The sequence below is a fragment of the Lepus europaeus genome, chromosome 11 (genome assembly GCF_033115175.1).
Source record: "Lepus europaeus isolate LE1 chromosome 11, mLepTim1.pri, whole genome shotgun sequence".
In the NCBI taxonomy this organism is placed as follows: Eukaryota; Metazoa; Chordata; class Mammalia; order Lagomorpha; family Leporidae; genus Lepus; species Lepus europaeus.
The window spans coordinates 11,324,574-11,339,847 of NC_084837.1; the positions used below are offsets into that span (position 1 = coordinate 11,324,574).

Below are 15,274 nucleotides of genomic sequence, written 5' to 3' on the forward strand. Positions count from 1 at the left end.
AACGATTGGAAAGGTATACTAAGAATGAGTCAGAATAAAAAAGAAAAGGTACAAATAACCACCATTATGAATGGAAACAAGATGTAATTATGGATACACAAGAGAGACTGCGCCTGTGACAACTCAGAATAACGGACACGTTTTTTAAAAAAAAAAAAGAACTCACACATACACAAACTTAACAGAAGAATTGAATTTTTAATGGAGAAACATTGGCAGTCTCCCCTTTAAGGAATAAGGCATCTTTTTATTTATTTATTTATTTATTTTTTTTTTATTTTTGACAGGCAGAGTGGACAGTGAGAGAGAGAGAGACAGAGAGAAAGGTTTTCCTTTTGCCGTTGGTTCACCCTCCAATGGCCGCCGCGGTAGCGCGCTGCGGCCGGCGCACCGCGCTGTTCCGATGGCAGGAGCCAGGTGCTTATCCTGGTCTCCCATGGGGTGCAGAGCCCAAACACTTGGGCCATCCTCCACTGCACTCCCTGGCCACAGCAGAGAGCTGGCCTGGAAGAGGGGCAACCGGGACAGGATCGGTGCCCTGACCGGGACTAGAACCCGGTGTGCCGGCGCCGCAAGGCGGAGGATTAGCCTGTTGAGCCACGGCGCCGGCGGAATAAGGCATCTTTAAGCAGACCATTAGACATAATGCATTTAGCAAGGTGCTTAGTTAAAAGATAAAAATGCCAAAAATCCGTCACAGTTCTATATCTCAGCAACAGGAATTTTCTAAAAGGCATCATTTACAATAGCATAAAAATAAGAAACCTAGAAATAGGTCCAACAAAAACATGCAGATTGTATATGCAGAAAAGTATAACATGTTGTTGAACGATATTAAATAAAAACCTACATAAATGGAAGGACATACCCTGGTCACAGAGGTAGGCGGACTTGATCTCGTCAAGATGATTTTTTTCCACATTTGCTTGGTTGTTCCATTGGAAGTCCAAACAGGATTTTTTTTTTTTCCCCTAGGGGATAGAGTTGTAAAATTATATGAAGGCGCTTTAGGCTGCAAAAAGGCAAGAGACGCCTGAAGAAGTTGGGGGAGCTTAGGTTCCCAGGTGTCGAGGCTCAGTTTCCAGGGGTAGAGTACAGTGTGGGTGCCAGGGTGGGCAGATCAATCAGAAGAACATAGTGCGCGTGGTAGAGCAGCATGTTGGTGAGAGGGAGAACAGAGGGACCCTCGTGAATGTGGTGCTGGACCCACTGGCTGTCCACACGAGCTGATCAGTGGCAGGCAACCTAAAGGCTAAATGTGAGAGGCCACATGTTAGCGCTTACTGAACAAAATGGGCATGGAAGAGAATAATACTTTTTCACCATAGGTTTGAGAAGAATTTCTCAAACAATATGCAAGAATGCCAAAGCTAAAAACTCTGTTTGATAAGTGTAAATACGTTTAAAATAAACTTTTTTTAACAAATCAAAAGCCATGGCCGGCGCCATGGCTTAACAGGCTAATCCTCTACCTTGCGGTGCCAGCACACTGGGTTCTAGTCCCGGTTGGGGCGCCAGATTCTATCCTGGTTGCCACTCTTCCAGGCCAGCTCTCTGCTATGGCCCGGGAGTGCAGTGGAGGATGGCCCAAGTGCTTGGGTCCTGCACCCCATGGGAGACCAGGAGAAGCACCTGGCTCCTGGCTTCGGATCAGCGCGATGGGCTGGCCACAGCGGCCATTGGAGGGTGAACCAACGGCAAAAGGAAGACCTTTCTCTCTGTCTCTCTCTCTCTCACTGTCCACTCTGCCTGTCAAAAAAAAAAAAAAAAAAAAGCCACCAGGATGTAAGTAAGACAACTGGAAGAAGTCGCTTGCCGTGGATGATGGTGCCTCCTGGGAGTCTGTAGGCTGCATGCGCGCTTCAGCAGAAAAGTGGACAAGAGGGCATTTTACAGAAGACTGCGAACATAAAAAGTTGCTCGGGAAATCCTGGTTGTGCAAATCTAAGCTACAGAGAGAAACCATGTTCGTCTGATAGATGGTCGTAATTAAGGAGGTTGGCGATGTGGGAATAAGAAGTTGGACAGACGGTGGGTCAGGGAGATTCCCGGTTTGGGTGGAAATTGCTGGAAACAGCCTAGAGTGCCGCAGAAGGCAACTGGGCCTTCTTTTCTGTGGCTGGACATTTGTATACGCACTGACCACAGAGCTGCTCCCAGTGTACCTTCAGAAATTCCTGCTCGTGTGTGTGCACGGGGCACCCCTAACAGTGCTGGCAGGGAAAGCTGGAAACAGGCAGGCGTTCTTCGTTCTTCGGCAGAAGCACGGGTGTTAACAGTGGCTGATCCAGTTGTCCTGCCGTGAATGCAGATGGGCTACAGCTGTGTGTGCAACACGGTGCCCGGATCTCAGGGACTTGTGTTCTTAGCCTGGGTTACCCGGAAAGCAGGGACTGAAACCAGGCCCCGGGTGACACGGTCGGTGCTGTAGCCCCCCCCATAGCCATGATTACACTTTCCATGGTCTCAGTTATCTGCAGTCAGCAGTGATCCAAAACCACCAAATAGAACATTCCAGAAATAATAGGCTTGGTTAATTTTACTGTTAGTGATTGCTGTTAATCTCTTACTGTGCCTGATTTATAAATTAAACTTTATCATTGGTATCTGTGCAGGAAAAGCATGGTCTGTGTAGAGCTGGGTACCATCTGCGGGGGCCCTGGGATGTGTCCCCACGGGTAAAGGAGGCAGGGAGCACAGTGGGGTGAGGGGGCGGAGGCAGGGAAGGAAGGGCAGCCATCTAGGTGTGGGCCCCTCCAGCCACTGCAATGAGCATGCTGGGTGCCCATGGACCTCGGCGTCTGTACAGAGCAGTTCCAGGCACACATGGGATCTGTCTGCCGAAGCCCGCCGTCTCCGGGGCTTGGTTGTCTGAAGGCTGTGGCTCCCAGCAGAGCAGCCCGTGCAGGAAGTATGGTCGCACACGGCATGAGCCAGTTTTTGTTCTCCACGTCTGGGACACACATGAAAACCACAACAACTTCTACTTTTGAAAAATTTTTTTTAATTTGAATTTTTAGTTAGTTTTTAACAGGTTCAATGTGGTTTGTAGATGCAATATTTTTTTTTTAGATTCATTTAATTACTTGAAAGTCAGAGCTACACAGAGGAGAGGCAGAGAGAGAGAGAGAGAGGTCTTCCATCCGTTGGTTCACTCCCCAGTTGGCCGCAATAGCTGGAGCTGCGCCGATCTGAAGCCAGAAGCCAGGAGCTTCTTCTGGGTTTCCCACGCGGGTGCAGGGGTCCCAAAGACTTGGGCCATCTTCCACTGCTTTTCCCAGCCATAGCAGAGAACTGGATCAGAAGTGGAGCAGCCGGGACTAGAACTGGCACCCATATGGGATGCCAGCGCTTCAGGCCAGGGCATTAACCTGCAGTGCCACAGCACCAGCCCCTGTAGATAAAATTCTAAGAACATATATGCTTCCTCCCTCCTTCCCTCACCCTCTCTTCCTCCCTCCCTCATTCCTTTTCCCTTTCTTTCTTTGTTTTTGAGATAACATACTTTAAATTTGCATTACAGTAAAAAGGCTTAATACTTCACCAAGTGTGAAGTTTAACAAGTAAAAAGCAAAAAGACCCTCATTTAGTGGGAATATGGATAACGGCTGTGAACCACTTTCTACAATTGCATTTCTCTGGAGCGCTAAGGCAAGCAAATCCAAACTGAGTCTTGTAGCGATGAGCCCACGTATGCAGGGGAGGCTTGAAAGGGGTGCAGGGAAAGGAAACCCGAGGATTTCAAGGTTGTGAGCCAGGAGCCGCCAGGTGGGACACACAGTTTTCAGGAAGGAAGCTCAACCAGCCTGCAGGGGAAGAGCCTGGACGCCACCACGCAGCCTCTGCCAGCTCCCAGGGGACGCCTGTGGGGCGCCAGCCTCGCGTCCAGCGGAGCTGCTCTTTAGACCTGGGGACAAGTGAGCAAGCAGCAGCCTGGGATGTTCCGGAAGCAGATGAAGACGTGCTCCGAGAGGCAGCAGGGCCTGGAACCTCAGGGCCAGGACAGTCACCTGCCCGTCACCTTCAGCCATTTGAACCGTACAGCTGGCAGCCGGAGTTGGTGAAATCACGGGAGAACAGAGCCAGTGCCCTGAAGGTGGAAGTTTTAAATTATCAAGAGATTTAGCAGCCGTGTGGACTTCCAAGTCTGGTTGTCTTAACAAAGAGTGAGCGGTGTGATGGGGTGAAGAAGGGAAAATGTGGTTGTGTTCAAGTCCTTGCGTCCTCTGAAACCCAGACCCACACTGGCTGAAATATACGCTGAAAACCCAAAGCTAATTAACAAATTCAAACCATGTATATACATCCCAGATTACTAGGTTTAGGAGCCTCAGCTGAACAAATCAATGATAAGACATTGTTTTAAGGACATTCCGGGAAATTTGAATAAGGACTGGGTATTGGATCATATGAATATGTTTTGTTAATATTTGGTAGTGCTTAGATATGCAAGAGCTTTGTGATTGTACAGAAAAAAAGTCCTAAATTTGTAGCCAGCATTTTGAAAAATTCAGAGGTGAAGTGTTGTGATGTTTGGAATTTATCTCAAAAAAAGGCAAAGAAAAAGAGATGAAGCAAACAAGGAAAAATCTCAAATCAAGGTGACGCGTTAAGCAGAGGGATTGAATGTTCTCCTTTTCCTGCTTTGCTATTCCAACCTGTTCCAAATGGAAGAGTTCAGAAATCTGAAAGATGAGGCTGAGAGGATTTCTGACAGGGCACAGAGAAGACCAGAAGGATGGAAGGGAAGAAACCACGCACCTGGAGCAGAAGCCAGGGTTGTAGCACCCAGAGGGGAGGGCAGGGAGCCAGGGCTGATCTGATACAAGAAGTGTTCCAGGAGAGAGAGCTAGGGGCCAAATTCAGACCAGGTGTCCAGGACCTCCCCACGGAACAGCCGAGACCTCCCACCAGCGGCGTGGAGTCCACGGGATTCAGGACCAGGCATCCATCCCACCCTCCAGGCCCTTTCTTCCTTTGGAGACCCGTCACCCTTGTGGCAGGGCAAGGGGAGAGAGGACTGGCTAAGGGAGACCACAGCGGCAGAGTCCAGGGGCCGCTTGGTTTCCTGCAGGCCACAAGGGTGGCAGGAGTTGTCCAGGAACCCGAGCTCTATACTGGGTCCTCAAAGTGGCCAAACTCAAGAGTGGACATAGATGATGTCCACTGACCTAGGAGTCCCTGCTCCAGTGGAGGTGGCCTCTGTGCACCCACGGGAGGCTGGGCAGGACAAGCATCGAGGCCCCCTGGCCCTGGCTCTGACCCTGACCCTGACCCTGACCCTGACCTTGGCCCTGGCCCTGGGCCCTTTTCTGCTGATGACCCTCACCCTCTGCCTCTCTCAGAGCTCAGCAAGTTCAAGGAGAGAAGACTTGATCTGCACTCAAGTGTCTGCCGTGAGAACGGAGGGCAGGAGAGTGGGGCACCCGTGTGCTGCACCTGCCTGGGGGAGGGAGGCCAGCCCTGGGCTGCAGAACAGAGCCCCCAGGTGGGACAAGCCAGTGCCAGAGTGCATGATCTCAGGGGGCCTGTGGGGTCTCGGCAGCTGGGCCCTGGGCTCCAGCGGTGGGATTCCAAGGAGAAAGGTGTTTTTGGGCTGTGTTTGGAAGACTCCGGGAACACAGCCTCTGGCCCTGAGAACAGGATGGCTCTGGGGAAACTCAGGCAAAGGCACTTTCAGGGACCAGTCCTGGATTTGGAGTTTGCATAAATAGTCTATAGTTTATAACATTCGTACCAGGGCTTTACTCACAGTCATGTGGAAATGAAAGAGCAATTTGTCTCCCAGACAGGTTCCCTTCCTGTTGTAATTCCAGTGGGTTTAAAAGTTGATTTGGGTCTGTGAATTTGCTTGCATAATTATGCTCTGATAGCTTTTCATTACACATAATGCGATTTTAATGGAATTAATGTTCTATATCAACAAATCCATTGTTTTTATTGTTGTGCAAAGAGGAGACTTCAGGAAGACAAAAATAAAAGTGATTTGCAAATGGCATTCCTTTCCAAACAGACTGTGGTACCTGCCCACACTGCATTTTCTTTCCCACCTTGGATTGAGAGGGAGGGAGCAGAGACCTGGGAATGCATGGAGATGCTGCTGGCTGGCATTCTCCTTACTCCCTGTCGGAGTCGGAGAATTGCTGATAGCACCTGGCTGGCATCTTTCCAGCAGACGAGGCTCCCCACTGCCACACACACCTTGTGGGTCAGTTGCCCATGGCTTCAGATCCGCATCCCGTTGTCGGGATGCACGTTTCCTGCGCCCAAAGACTCAGGGCTCTTAGATCCCAGAGCCCCTCCACATCTGTCGTGAAGCCCATGGCCCTGGCAGTACAAGCACTGGGGTTTGTTCAGCCTGTCGGCGCTGACCTCCTGTGATGGGAGCCTTAAAGGGAATCAGTGCGCACTGACACCGCTGTGCCTCCTTGCCTTAAGAGGCAGAGTTAGATAGTGAGAAAGAGAGACAGGCAGAAAGGTCTTCCTTCTGTTGGTTCACTCCCCAAGTGGCTGCTATGGCCAGTGCGTTGCAGCTGGCACGCTGAGCGGATCCAAAGCCAGAAGCCAGGCACTTCTCCTGGTCTCCCATGCAGTGCAGGGCCCAAGCACTTGGGCCATCCTCCACTGCCTTCCCGGGCCATAGCAGAAAGCTGGACTGGAAGAGGAGCAACTGGGACAGCATCTGGCGCCCCAATCGGGACTAGAATCCGGGGTGCCAGCACCGCAGGCAGAGGATTAGCCTAGTGAGCCTCAGTGCCCGCCTTGTCTTGGGGTCTTGATGCTGTGTTTTTGCCTCTTACAAAACATGGAAAATAGAAAAGTCCAGGGAGGAAGTCCAAATCCCACTGTCTAAACACAGGGGCTGGGTTTTTTGTATGTGTGTTGGTGTCTGTAGTTCCTTAGGGGACAGAAGGGAAGTCATTCACCTCCCAGACCGTTTTGTAGCTGAATCTTCTCTTCGTTTATGCAGAGTGCACATTTCTATGTGACCGTAATGTCCCGTAACCTGATTTAATGGCAGCGATCGGGAAGAACCTGGTAAATACACACAGCTCCCTCCTGCTGAGCACCGGAGTCGTTTCGGAGTTTTCAAAATGATAAAAAGCCCCTTGGTTAATGCTGGAGATTCTTAGAAGTGGAATTGGGGTTTCGAATGGTATGCCTCGTTTAAAATAGGCAAAATATACTACACACACAAATTAAAGGTTGGTGTTACAGAAAACTGCGTGTCCCTCTCCTCCCTAAGTCAGTTTCTCATGGTTAAGTGTCCTGTGCCTCCTACTGGAGGGAAACCTGCATACGGAACCAGCATCTCTCCATTTTGTTTGTTTGTTTGTTCACACAGATGGGCATCCTTTTATGCCAGCTAGGCTACGTCTTGCTTGTCAGTTACTTCTCTCCACGATCACTCCATATTGTCATAAACACTTCTCCCTCAAACTTCAGAATGTGTGTATTCATAATGAACAGAATCATCAGACCTTATTTAACTAGCTGCTGTTTGCCACCCACTGGTTCAGGTTTCTGCAGTAGACACACTTGCTACACTAATGCTAGTGTAGCCAGGAGCTAAATCCTCACAGTGAGAATCCCTTGTGCACGCCTTAATTTTGAGGGATATTAAGAAATTGCTCCCCAATGGAGACTCCATCAAATTATTACTTTTTTAAAATTGTTTTATTTATTAAATATAAATTTCCAAAGTACAGTTTATAGATTACAATGGCTTTCCCTCCCAATAATTTCCCTCCCACTCGCACCCCTTCCATCTCCCACTCCCTCTCCCATTCCATTCACATCAAGATTCATTTTCAATTATCTTTATATACAGAAGATCAATTTAGTATATATTAAGTAAAGATTTCATCAATATGCACCCACACAGAAACACAAAGTGTAAAATACTGTTTCAGTACTAGTTATAGCATTACTTCACGTTGGACAACACATTAAGGACAGATCCCACATGAGACGTAAGTACACAGTGACTCCTGTTGTTGACTTAACAATTTGACACTCTTGTTTATGGCGTCAGTAATCTCCCTAGGCTCTAGTCATGAGTTGCCAAGGCTATGGAAGCCTTTTGAGTTCACCGACTTCGATCTTATTCCGATAGGGTCATAGTCAAAGTGGAAGTTCTCTCCTCCCTTCAGAGAAAGGTACCTCCTATTTTGATGGCCCCGTTCTTTCCACTGGGATCTCACTTGCAGAGATCTTTCATTTAGGTCTTCTTTCTTTTTTCCCCCAAGAATGTCTTGGCTTTCCATGCCTAAAATACTCTCATGGGCTCTTCAGCCAGATCCGAATGCCTTAAGGGCTGATTCTGAGGCCAGAGTGCTATTTAGGACATCTGCCATTCTATGAGTCTGCTTCCCATGATGGATCATTCTCTCCCTTTTTGATTCTATCAGTTAATATTAGCAGACACTAGTCTTGTTTGTGTGATCCTTTTGACTCTTAGACCTATCAGAGCCATCAATTGTGAACTGAAATTGATCACTTAGATGGCATTGGTACATGCCACCTTGATGGGATTGTATTGGAATCCCCTGGCACATTTCTAACTCCACCATTTGGGGCAAGTCCGATTGAGCATGTCCCAAATTGTACATCTCCTCCCTCTCTTATTCCCACTCTTATATTTAACAGGGATCACTTTTCAGTTAAAATTTAAACACCTAAGAATAATTGTGTGTTAATTACAGAATTCAACCAGTAGTACTAGAACAAAACAAAACAAATACTAAAATGTATAAAGTATTACATTGTACCTTAACAGTCAGGACAAGAGCTGATCAAGTCACTGTTTCTCATAGTGTCCATTTCACTTCAACAGGAGTTTCCCCTTTGGTGCTCAGTTAGTTGTCGCCGATCAGGGAGAACATATGATATTTGTCCCTTTGGGACTGGCTTAATTCACTCAGCATAATGTTTTCCAGATTCCTCCTTCTTGTTGCAAATGACCGGATTTCATTGTTTTTGACTGCTGTATAGTATTCTATAGAGTACATGTCCCATAATTTCTTTATCCAGTCTACTGTTGATGGGCATTTGGGTTGGTTCCAGGTCTTAGCTATTGTGAATTGAGCTGCAATAAACATTAATATGCAGACATCTTTTTTGTTTGCCAATTTAATTTCCTTTGGGTAAATTCCAAGGAGTGGTATGGCTGGGTTGTATGGTAGGGTTATATTCAGGTTTCTGAGGAATCTCCAGACTGACTTCCATAGTGGCTTAACCAGTTTGCATTCCCACCAACAGTGGGTTAGTGTCCCTTTTCCCCCACATCCTCTCCAGCATCTATTGTTAGTAGATTTCTGAATGTGAGCCATTCTCACCGGGGTGAGGTGAAACCACATCGTGATTTAGATTTGCATTTCCCTGATTGCTAGTGACCTTGAACATTTTTTCATGTGTCTGTTGGCCATTTGGATTTCCTCTTTTGAAAAATGTCTACTGAGGTCCTTGGCCCATCTCTTAAGTGGGTTGTTTGTTTTGATGTTGTGGAGTTTCTTGATTTCTTTGTAGATTCTGGTTATCAACCCTTTATCTGTTGCATAGTTTGCAACATATTTTTTCCCATTCTGTCAGTTGCCTCTTCACCCTCCTGACTGTTTCTTTTGAAGTACAGAAACTTCTAAATTTGATGCAATCCCAATAGTTAATTTTGGCTTTGACTGCCTGTGACTCCAGGGTCTTTTCTAGGAAGTCTTTGCCGGTACCTATATCTTGAAGGGTTTCTCCAATGCTCTCTAATAATTTGATGGTGTCAGGTCGTAGATTTAAGTCTTTAATCCATGTTGAGTGAATTTTTGTGTAAGGTGAAAGGTAGGGGTCTTGCTTCATGATTCTGCACGTGGAAATCCAGTTTTCCCAGCACCATTTATTGAATAGACTGTCCTTACTCCAGGGATTGGTTTTGGATCCTTGATCAAATATGAGTTGGCTGTAGATGTTTGGGTTGATTTCTGGTGTTTCTATTCTGTTCCATTGGTCTATCCATCTGTTTCTGTACCAGTACCATGCTGTTTTGATAACTACTGCCCTGTAGTATGTCCTGAAATCTGGTATTGTGATGCCTCCGGCTTTGTTTTTGTTGTACAAGATTGCTTTAGCTATTCGAGGTCTCCTGTGTCTCCATATGAATTTCAGCATCATTTTTTCCAGATCTGAGAAGAATGTCTTCATTATTTTGATTGGTATTGCATTGAATCTGTAAATTGCTTTTGGGAGAATGGACATTTTGATGATATTGATTCTTCCAATCCATGAGCATGGAAGATTTTTCCATTTTTTGTTATCCTCTTCTATTTCTTTCTTTAAGGTTTTGTAGTTTTCATCGTAGAGATCTTTAACGTCCTTGGTTAAGTTTATTCCAGGGTATTTGATTGTTTTTGTAGCTATTGTGAATGGGATTGATCTTAGAAGTTCTTCCTCAGCTGTGGCATTGCCTGTGTATACAAAGGCTATTGATTTTTGTGCATTGATTTTATATCCTGCTACTTTGCCAAACTCTTCTATGAGTTCCAATAGTCTCTTAGTAGAGTTCTTTGGATCCCCTGGCCTTGTGCTCCGTTGTCAGTCAACTTTTCATTGCTCTAAAGAGATACCAGAGGCTGCCAGCTTTACAAGGAAAAGAGTCTATTTCAGCTCCTGCATGATGCCGGCTTTGGCAACAGCCTCCTTTGGCTGCATCACACCATGGCGGGAGCATGTGTACCTGTCCCTGTCTGTTATGGGGTTCTTCCCTCCTTAGAGAGCCACCAGGAGCTAATCATGTGGGCTGGGGAGAGGGGCAGCTCCACCCTAATCGAATAGTCTAATCACTCTCCAGAGACCCCACCCCTGAACCCTGCAGTCACACAAAGCTTCCAGCCCAAGAGAAGACTTTGGGGTTAAGCTCCTGCTTGAGTTCCTGGGGGACAAGTCCTATTCAGATACAGCAGGTGCATACTGATGGCGTGGCCGGTGACAGACCACATGTATGACAGTGGACCCATATATGACAGTGGACCCATAGGTTAGAATGGAGCTGAAAAGTGGTGTAGCCATCACAGTGTCATCGTGCAGTGTACCCATGCGTTGGTGGCAGTGCAGGTGTGAACACATGGCCGTACTGAGCAGTCAGGGGACAGCAAGACATGTATGGTTACACACAGCCTGGGATCCTTGGGGTGGTCTTACACGGCTGTGTTAACTGGTTTGTATGTTACTGTACTTTCTATCATTACAGTGTACTTTTATTTACGTTTCCTGTGAAACCGAACCACATCACGGCAATGGCAGCCTTGTGCAGCTCTTGTCTACCACGTCTGTCGTGTGTCTTGTGCTTGATTCAGTCTCACGTGGATCTGTCTGTTGCGGCCATAGGATCAGTCGCCTCTGCTACCTGTGTGTTCCACACAGCCTGGGTGTGTAGTAGGCAGATGTAGGTGCGTAGGTGCACTTTGTGTGGTTCACAGAGCACCATCGCATACCATCCAGGACCAAGGGTGCGTCTCTCACAATACGTCCCTGTGGTTATATGATGCATGAGTACCCACGTGCGTCCTTGCACCGCTGGCAAAATAGCATAATACTGAACCCTCCACCACAATCATAGTTCCGCCCCCACACAAGGAGAGGGGATCCTTTGGGTCATGTATCCCAAGGGGTGGGGATCTTGGGGCTCTTTCTAGATTCTGCAAACCCCACTAGTATTTTCAGAATAATTTTAAATATAATTGGAGGTTATGGGCATCTTTGTCTTTTCTTATCTTTAAGGCGTTTAAAAATATTTTTATTTACTGGCCGGCGCCGTGGCTTAACAGGCTAATCCTCCACCTTGCGGCGCCAGCACACCGGGTTCTAGTCCCGGTTGGGGCGCCAGATTTTATCCCGGTTGCCCCTCTTCCAGGCCAGCTCTCTGCTATGGCCCGGGAAGGCAGTGGAGGATGGCCCAAGTCCTTGGGCCCTGCACCCGCATGGGAGACCAGGAGAAGCACCTGGCTCCTGGCTTCGGATCAGCGAGATGCGCCAGCCGTGGCGGCCATTGGAGGGTGAACCAGCGGCAAAAAGGAAGACCTTTCTCTCTGTCTCTCTCTCACTGTCCACTCTGCCTGTCAAAAAAAATATATATATATATATATATTTATTTATTTACTTTTATTTTATTTGAAAGGCATAGAGAGACAGAGATCTCCCATCTGCTGGTTCACTCCCCTAATGCCTGTAACAGCTGGTGCTGGGCCAGTCTGAAGCCAGGAGCCTGGAACTCAATGAGGATCTACCACGTAGGTAGTAGGGACCTAAATACTTGAGCCATTGCCTGTGCCTTAACAGGAGCTAGAACTGGAAGTGGAACAGAAATTGGCCCTCAGGCATTCCAGTATGAGATACGGGTGTACCAGGCGGCATCATTGCCATGCCACATATCCACCGCTGTCTTGTCTTATTAAACTGAGTGATTTTTGCACGAAAGATTGGAGGTTGAGTTTTAGCAAATGTCTTTTGTGCATCTACTGAATGGTGCTTTTTTTTTCATTTTTGTCGTATTAATATGATGAATTTCGTTAATATGCTTCTTTGGATGGAACCAGCTTCCTTCCTGACACCCTTCGCACGTGTTGGCCTTCATCCTTTCGGATGCACTGTTCAATTCTGATTGCTGTCATCGGATTCAAAAACCACGCACCTCTGTCTGAAAGCCATTGGTCTGTTCTCCTGGTGTGCTCCCGGCTTGCGACTGTGCTGGCCTTTGTGCAAAGAATTTGGAACATGTGCTTGATCTCCCTGTGTGCTCTGGAAAACACTAAACAGTGTTGGGAATCCCTGGACTTTGAAGTTTTAGAAGAATTTGCCTCTAGCTCTGTGGCCACTTTCCTAGTTTCTTGGTGTTTATAGAAACATTCAGTCTGGGGTGCTCCATTGCAGTCATTTGTATCTTCCTGGAGAGTCCTCTGTGGCATCCTGGGCCTGGGACCTGCCTGGGGAGAGACTTCTCATCCCAGTGCCTCAGCTCTGGCCAGTTGACAGAGCCGTTCTCTCGGAGCTGGGTCTGCACAGCCATGGCGGAGGGAGTCTCCCTCTGTGGCCGTCGCCAGCCAGGGAAGTGGAATGGCGCCTGGCCTTTTAATTTGCATGTTATCAATTACTTGTAAGACATTTTCTCAGTTATTTCTTTTTCTTTTCTTTTTTCTTTTTTTTTGAGGGATAGAGAAAAAGACATGTGACAGAGAAGGTGGGTATCCATCTACCTCTTCACTCCCTAAATGCCCACGGCATCTGGGACTGGATAAGGCCAAAGCCAGGGGCCAAGAGCTCAGTCCAGGTCTCCCACTTGGGTGGCAGGGGCCCAAGTACATAAGCCATTATCTTTTCCCTTTCGGGACCTGTCTGCAAGAATCAGGAGCTGCACAGGGGATCAAAACCAGGCCCTCCGCGTCTTAACTGGCGGGATAAACACCTGCGTTTAGTGGTTTTCTGGGGGAAAGGGAGAGGTTGTGTGAATTATAGCCAGTGACACGGTGGTTATCTTTGTACATCCAGTGTTTAATCCTTCTGTCATGTGTTTCGGTTTGTGAGACTGTTTATTTGGTTATTTCCAAGTGGGGGTTAGCAGTTGTCTCAAAACCATGTATTAATTAGGCGCCTCATTCCTGTTGATGTAATACATCACTCGTTATATAATTAAATTATGAAAATGAATTTATCTGTGTGTCAAACTGTAAAGTCGATAAGAGCTAACTCTGTAAAAGTTAGGAGAAAAGCCTAAGGGAGAAGCTTCACGATATTGAACTTGGCAATGGTCTCTTGGATATGATGCCCAAGGTACAGGCAATAGAAGAAAAAGAGGCCAATTGAACTTCATCAGTGTTGCAAACTTATGCATCAAAGGGCACTCTTTGTGGAGTAAAAAGGCAACACACAGAATGAGAAAAAAATATTTGAAAGCTGAATATCATAAGGAGTTCTATTCTGAATATGTCAAGAACTCCTAAAACTCAGTGACAAAAAGCAAGCATCCCAATTAAGAATGGGCAAAGGAATTTCATGTCATGAACAAACCCTGAGGACATGATGTTAAGTGAAATGAGCCATGCACAGAAGAACAAATAGCCAATGACATCCCTATCTTGTAGGATCTCAGAAATATGCCAGACTGTCGTAACCGGGAGTAGAAGAGTGGCTGTTGGGTCTGGGGGCAGTGGAGTGAGAGCAGACGCTGTTCAGAGGAAGGGCGCACGCTTCCAGTTACAAGATAGATGCACAGCTTGGGGACTGGCGTGAATCATGTTGGTGTTCTTGCACTTGGCTGGGAGTAATCTCAAGTATTCTCACCACACAGACTAAAAACACACAGGTGAGATGATGGATGTTATCAGTTAACTTGATAGTGGTAGTCATTTCATAGTGTATACCTGAATCAAAACATCATGTTGTACAGTTTAAATACATGCGACTTTATTGGTCAGTGCTACCTCAGTAAAGGTGGGGGAAGTATGAAATTAAGAAGATAGATAAAGGACTTGAGTAGATAGTTCTTCAAAAAAAAAAGAGAGAGAGAGAGAGAGACGCACATGGCCAGTTAGCATAGGAAAAGTCATCATTAGGGAATTGCTAGTCAAAACCACACTGAGTTGTGCCACCTCTCAAACATTAGGGTGGTTATATGACATACAAGAAAACCAACAAGAGACAAATATTGGCAAGGACGTAGAGACACTGGGACTTTTGTGTATTTTTGTTGGTAAAGCGCTGTGGAAGACAGTATGAAATTTCCCCAGAAAATTTACACTAGAATGACTGTGTCAATCTGGCAAGTCCACTCTGGGTACAGACCCCCCAGAGCTGAAAGAAGCAACTTCAAGAGGTGTTTGTATGCCGGTGTTCACAGCAGCAGTATTCACAACAGCCAAAGACTGGAAGCATGACCGGCATGGCAGGGGGTGGTGTCAGAAGTGGCTTCGTCTCCACCGCCTATTGGCCCTTTCTGGACCCGAGGAAACTGGGAATGTGTGGATGGGAGCCAGTGTCTGCTGTGGGGAGCATGGGCTTGGGAGGACGCCTGGGCTGGACCAAGGGCTGAGTGAGGGTCAGCGCCACAGCATGTTCATGTGCTAGGGAGAGAGGGGCCAGCGGATGGCAGGACCTGAGGCAAAGACAGGGGCAGGGTTTGGCCTCGGGAGGGAGTAGTGCACTCCAGCTGAGGGTATGGAAACTTCCAGAACCTCACCGGACAACACTGCTGAGAATGACAAGAGGGGCATCGCAGGGATGGAGGGAAGACAAGTGA

General features: G+C 47.1%; 1 protein-coding gene across 8 annotated transcripts in view; it reads left to right on the forward strand.

Moving 5' to 3' along the window:
* The window catches only part of ENTREP2 (endosomal transmembrane epsin interactor 2), a 458,345-nt gene that overhangs the window by 238,777 nt on the left and 204,294 nt on the right, over nt 1–15,274 (forward strand). The gene's annotated exons all lie outside the window — the stretch shown is intronic.